Consider the following 10,402-nt stretch of genomic DNA (forward strand, 5'->3'; position numbering starts at 1 on the left):
AAAAAGTATACAAACAGTGCAACAATATATTAATTATATAGCAACATAATTGCTATGATCTCACCAGTGACAGCTTAACAGATCCTCCTTAATCGCACAGCTGAAATCTAATCGCTTTAATTGGCAGATTCGCGCCCCCAATTGCTCATTATTATCAAGCCAGGAATCCGGCTGGCAGTGAGGAGGCGAGTGTACGAGCGCACTCGACTCTGGACCGCGGGAAACCGCGCTCGCTGGTCGCGCGTACTTTCGCGCTTCCAGCGAGCGTGGATTTTATTGATGAATCAGGGCCATTCTCTCCAGCCTTGGAGAGCTTTAGTAAATCAGGGCCACTGTCTTTTTCTTTTTGTAGTACAAAATATATAGTAGTATGATACCTATATAGCAATGTTGATGATGAATATCATATGTATATTCACAAAATGTATGATCTTGCACCACCTTGTTTTGAAGGAAACCAGTTCCAACTGCTGTTTTAGTATGGTTTCATAGGTTAAATGAAATAATGCTCATGAAAGACATAATCTCTAGTACATATGACATCAAAGAGTTAAATTGGTAGGGGTTGGTTATACTAGAAGCAATTTCTGAATTCTCCAGAGTACAAATGGCACCTGAATCCTGCTTAAGCTCTCCCGAGTGGGAATGCATTCAAATGAATCTTGTCTCCCCAATCTATCTTTTTAAATGTCCACCCCATCTCACCCCACCTTTTATACTTTTCTCCCTCTTTTTTTCTGGATCTCTTCCCTTTATTGGTATCGTTTGAGCTGTCTTTGCTGCTCTTCTCAGTGTCTTCTGCTTGTACGGGTTAGTAACTTTTTTCCCCTTTTCTTTTGTGATTTGATTTGTACCTGGATTTTACTTTCACAATTGTTTATATGTCTAAATAGCTAAGACGTGAAAGGAGTTGCAAATAACATGGTTGTTCAGGGTTGCTACTGTTTATGTGGTTTCAGTTCTCCTTGATCAGAGGTGAATTTTATACTAATATGTTAAAATTACCAAACTCTTCCACTGCTGTGAGCCCCTTTGAGGAAGAGCTAGTGAGATAACTTTAGACTTTGTAAAGCGCTGTGTAATATGTCGACACTATAAAAATACTGTGTATTAAAAATGAAGGCTGTAGAAAGCAAAGATAAATGACTACAGAAACTGGGAACAAAAACCAAGTCCTTGCAGAGACCTTGATTTGACAGGAACATTTATGAAACATATTTTTTCCACCTCCAGCATCCGTAACATAACCCTCTGAGGACATAGCAAGGAGAAAGATTCTGTGGAAATGTTTCAAAAGTATCGCCAGTCATGTTGGGGAATCCAGCCCCTATAAAAGCCCTAAATGTTCACAAGGTCACTGGCACATTTCCACAGGGCTATAATATAAAAGAATGAGCTTAGAGTAGTGTTTTGTACATGTAACACAACAAGGAAACTCATTGTTTCCAGTGTCCAGGCTGAAGCCCTTGCAGCACAAGGAAATGGTAACTAAAGCTTGTTATACTTGGTGGAAAAGGCTACGAGTGGCCATCTGCTATTACAAAATCGTGCACAGTCCCAGTGTTAACATCTAAAATTGCAATTTGGAGTAGGACAGAGTAGGCTTGACCAACTTTTCCATATTCTAAAATTGCATCTACAGCTTACTAAGATTGACAAGGAGAGTTCTCAATTATATTTAAACTGAGTAAGCTTAAGATCCAAAATGAACCAGCTCTGGAGAGAGAAAATCTACCCTCATAATGGCATGGAGAAAGCAAAAAAATTTAGAGAATCAAAGTAATCTCATCAGTTCAGTGCGGTAGGTCATGATACATCGCATCAACTAGGTAGGACAGCATGCCACCATATCGCTTAAAAAATCTGCACCAATGCCCTCGAGGGTCTGGATTCTGCAACTCCCCTATCGCCACATATCCCCCCCCCACACACACACACTCACACTCACACAGGTTCAGCCTCTGCTGAAAGTTCAATCTATGAAGCCTCTAAAAAGGAAGTTAGGATAGGATTGTAGCTGGTCTAGGTACTGCATAACCTTACAACAAGCATTTTAGATGTTCTGTATTCATAACCTTTTTGCAATGCAAGGAGTGTGTTCCAGGGTGATCTCTTGCTTTCTTCTTCCCTTCTTCCTGCTTCCTAATGGTTTTCACATGAACAGTAGAGCTGCTGTATACCTGCTTCCTTTGTTCCTTAGTAAAGATGGTGGTAATGTCTGTTGGGGGTGTCTGAGCTTGTGCAGAATGTGTACATTCTTATGACATTACCATCACTTGATGCTTCTCTGGTGTAGCTGGCCATTTTTTGGTCTATAGAAGATGTGTGTAATTTTTTTCAATACACTGGACTTAAAAATATCTTGAGGTTTTTGGAATGGCAAATACAGCGTAGACAGAAAAATATTAAACCTTGAGACAGATATATTCAATTCTTGCAACGAAAAAGCTTGGCATCCACTGAAACTGCCCAAATATAGTTTCTTAAAAAAGGACTAAGTTCTGCTGCCCTCAAAGTTCAAACATCTGCATTCTCAGCAATGACAAGCGTTAAGTGAGCATTTTTTTGGAAAGCATTCATAAGAAGATCCATAAGGTTGTTTTTGGTTACCAATAGAGTGAGGAAAGGTCCAAATGCCTTAACATGCACTTTGGCAACAGTTGGTTAAATTATTGAGAGCATACACCCAGAAGATCGCTGTCACCAGAGTGCAGTTATCCTTTAAATTTCCCTTCAATAAGACTAATTTATATGCTAAATGAAGTCTCCTTTCACAGACTTCATTGTGTATAAGACCCAAAGGTGACAGGCTAACTTAGGGCTCCATCTGGTTGTTCTCATTAGCTTTGTCCCCTTCATGATCAAATATTGTCATAGCAGTAACTAAGAATAAAAGTAGAAGTGACACTTATGCCAATGTGAGTAACTTGAAGAAAATAAAATCCACAAAAAGAACAATGAAACATTAAAACCAGGTGAGTAATTTTACATATCTTTTCTTCTTTTTTTCTCTGCAGCTCCTTGTCTCAGGAGAACAGCTGTTCCTGTCACATGAAACCTTTCCCTCTGAGTTCCTTTGCAGTATTTAGTTCAATCAGAGAAAGATTTTATTAGGTGACACTTATAAAGACTGAAGTACTAAGGGTCATCACTCGTTAGTTATCTTCCATCCATTCCCATTCATCCGAAAAACTCCTATCACTCACCACTTTTTCGTATTTTTTTCCCATGGTTTTTCATATAACTCATCACTCCTCTATTGCCACTCAATGTTTGTTTTCAATCACTCACTGCTAGACATTTAATGCTATTTTTTTTTGTTTCCTGCTCAAATTTTAATCACACTTGGTTACCAGCAATGTTGCCTTCGCATACATTTCCTTTCCTAGAGGTATAGTACTTATCTTTTTTATCTGCAGTGTTGTTACCCTTTCCTGTATGCTTATAATTTGCTTATAATACATTCAGTATTTTGAGAAGATCACTTTTTACATAATTATGAAATTATTCTGAAAAACAACTTTTTAAAAAAAAAAAGTTACAAGAAGGAGCAGTGAAATTTAAATATTTAAAAAACTATTTTTTTACATACTTTAGGTTATTGTAAAAGGCTGGGCTGTAAGGTTCAGAGAAGTGTTATTGGATGATAGTGTATGACTTGAACCAACACATTGAAGAAGAAACCCATTGGTGGGTGGAAGTGACCATCACTTCTACTATGACTGAAATATTGCTAGAGGGAGGATTAACAATTTAGAATAACTGAAGCTTGGGGGAGGGAAAAACCTGCATATTCTCAATATTATTATTAATAATAATAATTAGGATTTATATAGCGCCAACATATTACGCAGCACTGTACATTAAATAGGGATTGCAAATGACAGACTAATACAGACAGTGATACAGGAGGAGAGAAACCCTGCCCAGAAGAGCTTACAATCTAGTAGGTGGGGGATCACAATATGTTTGTGAACTGACACGGTTGTAATAATAGGTTTCTTTGTCCCATAGGTAATTAGTTATATTTTATTTTTACGATTGATATGTATCATGTACAGTATGTCTAAAAACATTAAAATACTATATTCCCCTTTACTGATTCAGGAGTTTTAATGATATTGCAAATCATTTAGAGTTGGCTGGCTGGAATCACGTAGGATTTGATAATGTGGAGGGCTTAAATTAACTCAAGCAGAAATAACTTACCCCAGACATGGAGATCTGTTCTCTCAGTTATTATATGGTTATTAATTGGGTATAGTTAGTTTAAAAAACAGCATTAAGCCTAATATTTAAAAAACACCACATTTAGGACAAAAATACATATCACTAGCTATAGCTGAATGGACAAAGGGTGTGTCAGACCATAATAGAAAAGACTGCTGCTTTCACACAGGTTATAGTGGTCCTCTCGTACATCCATTTGCCAGGTGAGGATCGTTTGGACTAGTTATAGTGATCAGTTACCCGGATATTATGATTCAGCTGCACAACAAATATTTTAGTTTTTTCCTATCTTCATAGGACTAGTTCTTAAGCTGTCAAACAAAATTTTATTACATTGATGTGGAATCTTCAAAATACCGTAAATCTAACTGGACAACAGTGCCTAAAATGATAAATTATCTGTTAGGCATAAATCTGTCTCTTGTTTGCATACAGCTGAAGTACAGTAAACAAAAGCATACTGACTTTTAGATGTCTAGAGATACATGCTATGTATATGCTTGCTTTTGCTGATACATAGCAGCAAAAATTGCTTATCTTAGAACAAATATTTTTAAGTCCACCAGAATATGACATAGTTTACTGTTCTTTCAACCAAGTTTCTAATGTGTACTGTTGTACCTAAATAAGGTAACTTTTTATACACCTGCCATTTGTGGTACTGTGACCATAGAACATTTATACTAGACTGTGTGTAATGCATTTGTCCATATCTATGACAACATATAAAAATTAGTAGTTTTTTTAGCCAAGCAGCTTAGTAGAGAGGTTCAATGCATATAATGGAACTTTTACCATTCCTGTGATTTACAAAGTTCTTCTCCACAGCACAGCCTTATCTGGCAAGTAAGGGAAGAATACCTAACTTTGCATTGCTGCTGTTAAGAACTGTATTAGGATATTTATTAAGATATCTATGTCATCCTAAAAGCTTTTTTAAAATCGTTTAGGTTATTCAGTACATATCACTTTAACTCCAAAACTTTTTGCTACAATTAAAGCAAAAGTAAACCTAAAACAAACCTTCAATCCCACAGATCGGTCTATTCATCGGGAGGATTATTCCATTGGGTCCCACATCTTCCCAGTATGCATCTTTAGCATCTTCCCCTCTCTTCCTCCTCGTTCTTCTTCCTATGTCACCAAATCTCACACTGCGCAGGCGCAAGATCAGCTGATGTAGATTGGGAAAAAAACTAATTCTGCATCTCATGCATCTCAGGTATGCACAGAAGAAGCATCCAAGAGCCTACCAGGATGTGTGACATAGGTATCTTGGGAGGCTCTGCGTTTCCATTTATTCTTGAGCGTATAGGCAGTGCCAAAAAATCGGTGCTGCACTTTTAAAAAAAAAAAGGGGTGTTCCGATTAAAAAAAAACACAAACAAACAAAATTTAGGTAAAACTTCCCCTCCCCCAGTCTGTTACTGAATGAACAGTGAAATGAAAAGCAGTAAAGTTCAGATGTGCTTTTCCCTGTCACGCTGCTCTCTCCTCTTCTGCAAGATTGCCATTAGGGTGAAACATACTAACAGTAAAACATACAAGCAAAAAAAAACCCTTACACTGACTGTCACCATTCATGTTTACTGGTGCTCTTACCAAATACTGAGCTTACTATAAAATTTTTAATACATGTGTTCAAATGCCATATGCAGTGCTTGACAATAAAATGCTGCACTTGGTCTAATTTGTTTGCAGGTTAGACACCCCTAAGTACATGCAACGGCAGCACAAAATAAAAATGGTCATTTTATCCAATTTCAACATTGGTGGTGTTGGATGAAAATCTATTCGTTTCTGTACATAGTTTAAAAATGTACTGTAAGTGTTATGAGCTATTTCTTCCAGCTAGTGACAGCCTTTTTAACAACCTTACCGCCACCAGGAGTCCAGATAACTGTGAGCCCAGGCCCACCACACTTTACCCCAGGCATGTCCAAAGTTCGGCCCGGGGGCCAATTGCAGCCTGTGTTTAGATTTCCACTGACCCACAGCTTCTGTCAAAAAATCAATATTATGCAGCCCCCCAGCACTGTTGACCACAATATAAAATACACGCGTACAAAAAAGCTATCTTATATTTCATTAGAGTTGATCAACCGCCTTGCAATTATCGGCCTGCTACTCGGCGGGCATAATCGGCAGGACATGTGTGCACAGGGAATCCCCTACGTCATTATAGTGGGCCTAGGCTGTGCGGGACTCGCATGGACCATGCCCACTCTAATTCCAGGAAAATGTGCTCTCCATGGAGCCCACACTGGACTCTGTGCACAGGGAACCCCTCATGTCACCCTGGTGGGCGTGTGCTGTGTGGGACCCGCGCAGACCACGCCCACACTTACCCTGAGTATGTACTGAATGGTCGGCCCCCAAACATTTTTACCTCACCAAATCTGGCCCTCTTTGCAAAAAGTTTGGACACCCCTGCTTTAGACACACTAGACATTTTTCCAGAGCATGCTAAAATACAGCAATTACCCTGGTCTGTGCAGGTGAACATGAGATGTCCCTCTGCCAGCAAAGTCCACCACACATCCAACTGTTATATTTACCTGAGTAAACAGAGAGAACATCACTTACACACAGTCTACAATTACAAAAGCTGCTGTCTCTGTAGTCTTGGAGGAATTACAAAAAATCTGCTAGGATTATTATTATTATTATTTATAAACAGGATTTATATAGCGCCAACATATTACGCAGCGCTGTACATTAAATAGGGTGGCAAATACAGACAGTGACACAGGAGGAGAGGACCCTGCACTGAAGGGCTTACAATCTAGGAGGTGGGGGAATCTCACACACAATAGGATGGGGGATATGTAGTGTTGGGAAGTAGTGATGGTTTCAAAAGACAGAAAAAGATGGGTAGGCAAGTTTGAAAAAATGGGTTTTGAGTGCTTTAAATGAGCAGAAAGTAGGTGCAAGCCGAATAGGACGAGGAAGACCATTCCAGAGAGTTGGGCAGCTCTAGAGAAGTCTTGGAGCTGTGCGTGTGATGAGGTTAAGAGTGAGGAAGTCATTAGTAGGTCATTGGAGGAATACTCAGTTACATGCGCTGTTTGTCCCATATGTCCTGGTACACCACTCCTTTATCACAAAATGTTGCACAAAAATTCAGTTCATAGTAGAAAAATGCCCCTAAACCCTGCGGCCTTTATTTAAAAAAAAATAATGACATGCTAACAATAAGTCAGGTTTTCATACCTCCACATAAATTAAATATGTGCATGGTTTATTTTAACGAGACTTTTCAGAGCTTAGAGATTGTTTATAAGACTTCACACCAGCCTAACAGGAAGGTAGAAAGCATGCTTGTAAGCAGCCCTTGTGCTTGATTACCTTTGTACTGGTTTCAACCCCCGCTCCCTCTCTCCTCGTCAAAGTCTGCATTTTATTTATTGATTGGGTGTGTGTGTGTTTTTAAAGAGAAGTTGAGGAAGGCTCTTTATTTCCCTCCTCGGAAGAAGAGGGGATGGGGGGTGGTAAAGTGGGTGAATTTGTGAGCTGATTGTGCTGCTGCTTCGACCTCCAACAGCCTGGCTTTCCTTTGAAGTTTTCCGGCCTTCGACTTGAAGTGAGATCGATTACAGAAGAACAACAGGGACAAAGAAATGGTGCTTTAAGTGAAGGCACTTTCCCACGATCAGGGCAGTCAGCTCAGCAGCAGTAACACACCAGAGCAGACACAGCCACATTCCCCTCACCTTCCTTCCCTGACAGCTAAACTCCAAGGGGGGAAGTGCAGGGAATGTGACTAAATAAAAACACCAGGCAAAAACAAAGACACCAGTGGGGAGAGGAGGGCTGAACTTCATGAGTCTGTCACATTATACCAGACAGAGGTCATTTCCAGGATAAACATTCTATTAATAGCTGACATAAATGTTTCTTATATCACAGGGTATTTGTCGTAAAATTTGGATATAAGTGCCTGTACGACACATTGTAAACATCCTTCAGTAACCATTTCTAGTTTAGGGACAGATAGGCAGAAGATGCAAGTCATTATGCTAACTGGCCCAATCATAACAACATGCACAACATCTAATTTTGAGCATTGTTTGCAAAATTGGGGCCGCTTATAAACTCCTAGAATAATATTTGTTGTTATTCACTTTATTTCACTAAGGCTACGTACACACATGCAATAAATATCGTTGGAAACAAACGATTAACGACCGATTGTCCAATATTCGTTAACAAAAAGGTCAACAACGACGACAATAAATGAGGAATGTGGCTTGAGATGAACGACCGTCCCGGTGGATCTGACTGGGCGACGATTGTTCGCTATCTTTTCTGTGTATGGTTGTTCAGTGATCGTGGATTTTTCTGAGCATGCGCGGCGAACAAACGTTCATTGTTGCACTTCCTTGACAAAAATGACCGATTGTTCATACACACGCCCTTTTTGTAATAACACTCAGAACCGTTATTTCCTGTACGTCACTTCCTCTGGTACACGTCACTTCCTGCATCGCTCAAACGATCGTATCTTTGAAATAATTGTGAATAATCGTTGATCGGTCATTAATCGTTTATTTTCCAGCCCTAATTATTGCACGCGTGTGCATAGCCAAAGTGCCAACATATTACAGAGTACTGTACAATATAAAGGTGCTGGAGAATCGGTAACAAGCTCCACTGGTGATCACAAAGGATGAATATTGCACGTTTCGTCCCTATGTGCGTGATCACAATCTCTTTCATATAGTTGGAAAGTAACATGAATACCTAGCATTTTGTGTCTTGCTTCAGTAACCATGCTACACAGCATTCAGCAGCAATCCATTGCAGGGATGTTTGGAACATTGTGCGATCATATGAGATTTGCTACTGCATGCTACTTGTGTAGCTTACACTATAAAAAGTAATTTGCACCATTTGTTTGGAGATCAACGGTTACCTACAGTGAATATAGTAGAAAGACTGAGCTACTAAAATCAGCCCTGTTTCTGATAGAAAGTAGGTAAATGAAAAGTGGATTTTAAAATAAAGAGCACATCTTTTTCCCCTAACCCACCTCTCTCTATACATATGGCTATTTACCTTCATCCCATGATTGCAACTCTGCCATATGCTTACATTCAGTGCCACAAGTGTCTTCACTTTCCTCACCTGCATATTAGTGCTGCATTGATTCATATGGGGCCATGATCCTACAGAAATGTATGGGGCTATAACGTGTGATTGCAGCCAGGAGAGTGAAAAATTGTGGCACTAGATGTAAACAAACAGGAGGGAAATTACTTTTGGTGAAAGGTAAGTATGTGGAGTGTGGGTTATAAAGTCAGGTGAAAAAAAAACATTAAATGCATTATGTTTTAAAGTGAATTTATCTCAGTTCTCAGTAAGATTTTTTTTATCTCAGTTCTCAGATTGAAATTGCTTAACAGGTAAAACCTCAGCTCCAGTTCAAACCCTCATAATTCCCTGCAACTGGTACTCTTGTTTTTTTTTGTTCCCAAGGAACTATTTATACCCAAGCTTTGAAAAAGCATGGCTAGGAAACCGTACCCATGTAACCAGATTTGTATGCAGCTGTGCCAGGATCTAATGTAGTTACAGTCTCATACAAAAAATGGTTTCCAGTCCCTTCTATTCAATTAAATGGGAGAGGTTGGGACGGCAGTTGAGTTCGCACTGCAGCTCAGGGTGGGCTCTTTCTTTCTCTTCCAGCAGCCAGCCCCTTCCTCACTCCTCCAGTAGCCGGCCCCTTCCTCTTCCTCCAGTAGTCGGCCCCTTCTTTTTCCTCACTCCTCCAGTAGCCGACCCCTTCCTCTTCCTCACTCCTCCAGTAGCCGGCCCCTTCCTCTTCCTCCAGTAGCCGGCCCCTTCCTCTTCCTCACTCCTCCAGTAGCCGGCCCCTTCCTCTTCCTCACTCCTCCAGTAGCCGGCCACTTCCTTTTCCTCACTCCTCCAGTAGCCGGCCCCTTCCTCTTCCTCCAGTAGCTGGCCCCTTCCTCTTCTTCCAGTACCTGGCCCCTTCCTCTTCCCCACTCCTCCAGTAGCCGGCCCCTTCCTCTTCCCCACTCCTCCAGTAGCCGGCCACTTCCTTTTCCTCACTCCTCCAGTAGCCGGCCCCTTCCTCCAGTAGCCGGCCTCTTCCTCCAGTAGCCGGCCCCTTCCTCTTCCTCACGTAGCCAGCCCCTTCCTCTTCCTC

Source organism: Pyxicephalus adspersus, chromosome 2 (assembly GCF_032062135.1).
Source record: "Pyxicephalus adspersus chromosome 2, UCB_Pads_2.0, whole genome shotgun sequence".
NCBI lineage: Eukaryota > Metazoa > Chordata > Amphibia > Anura > Pyxicephalidae > Pyxicephalus > Pyxicephalus adspersus.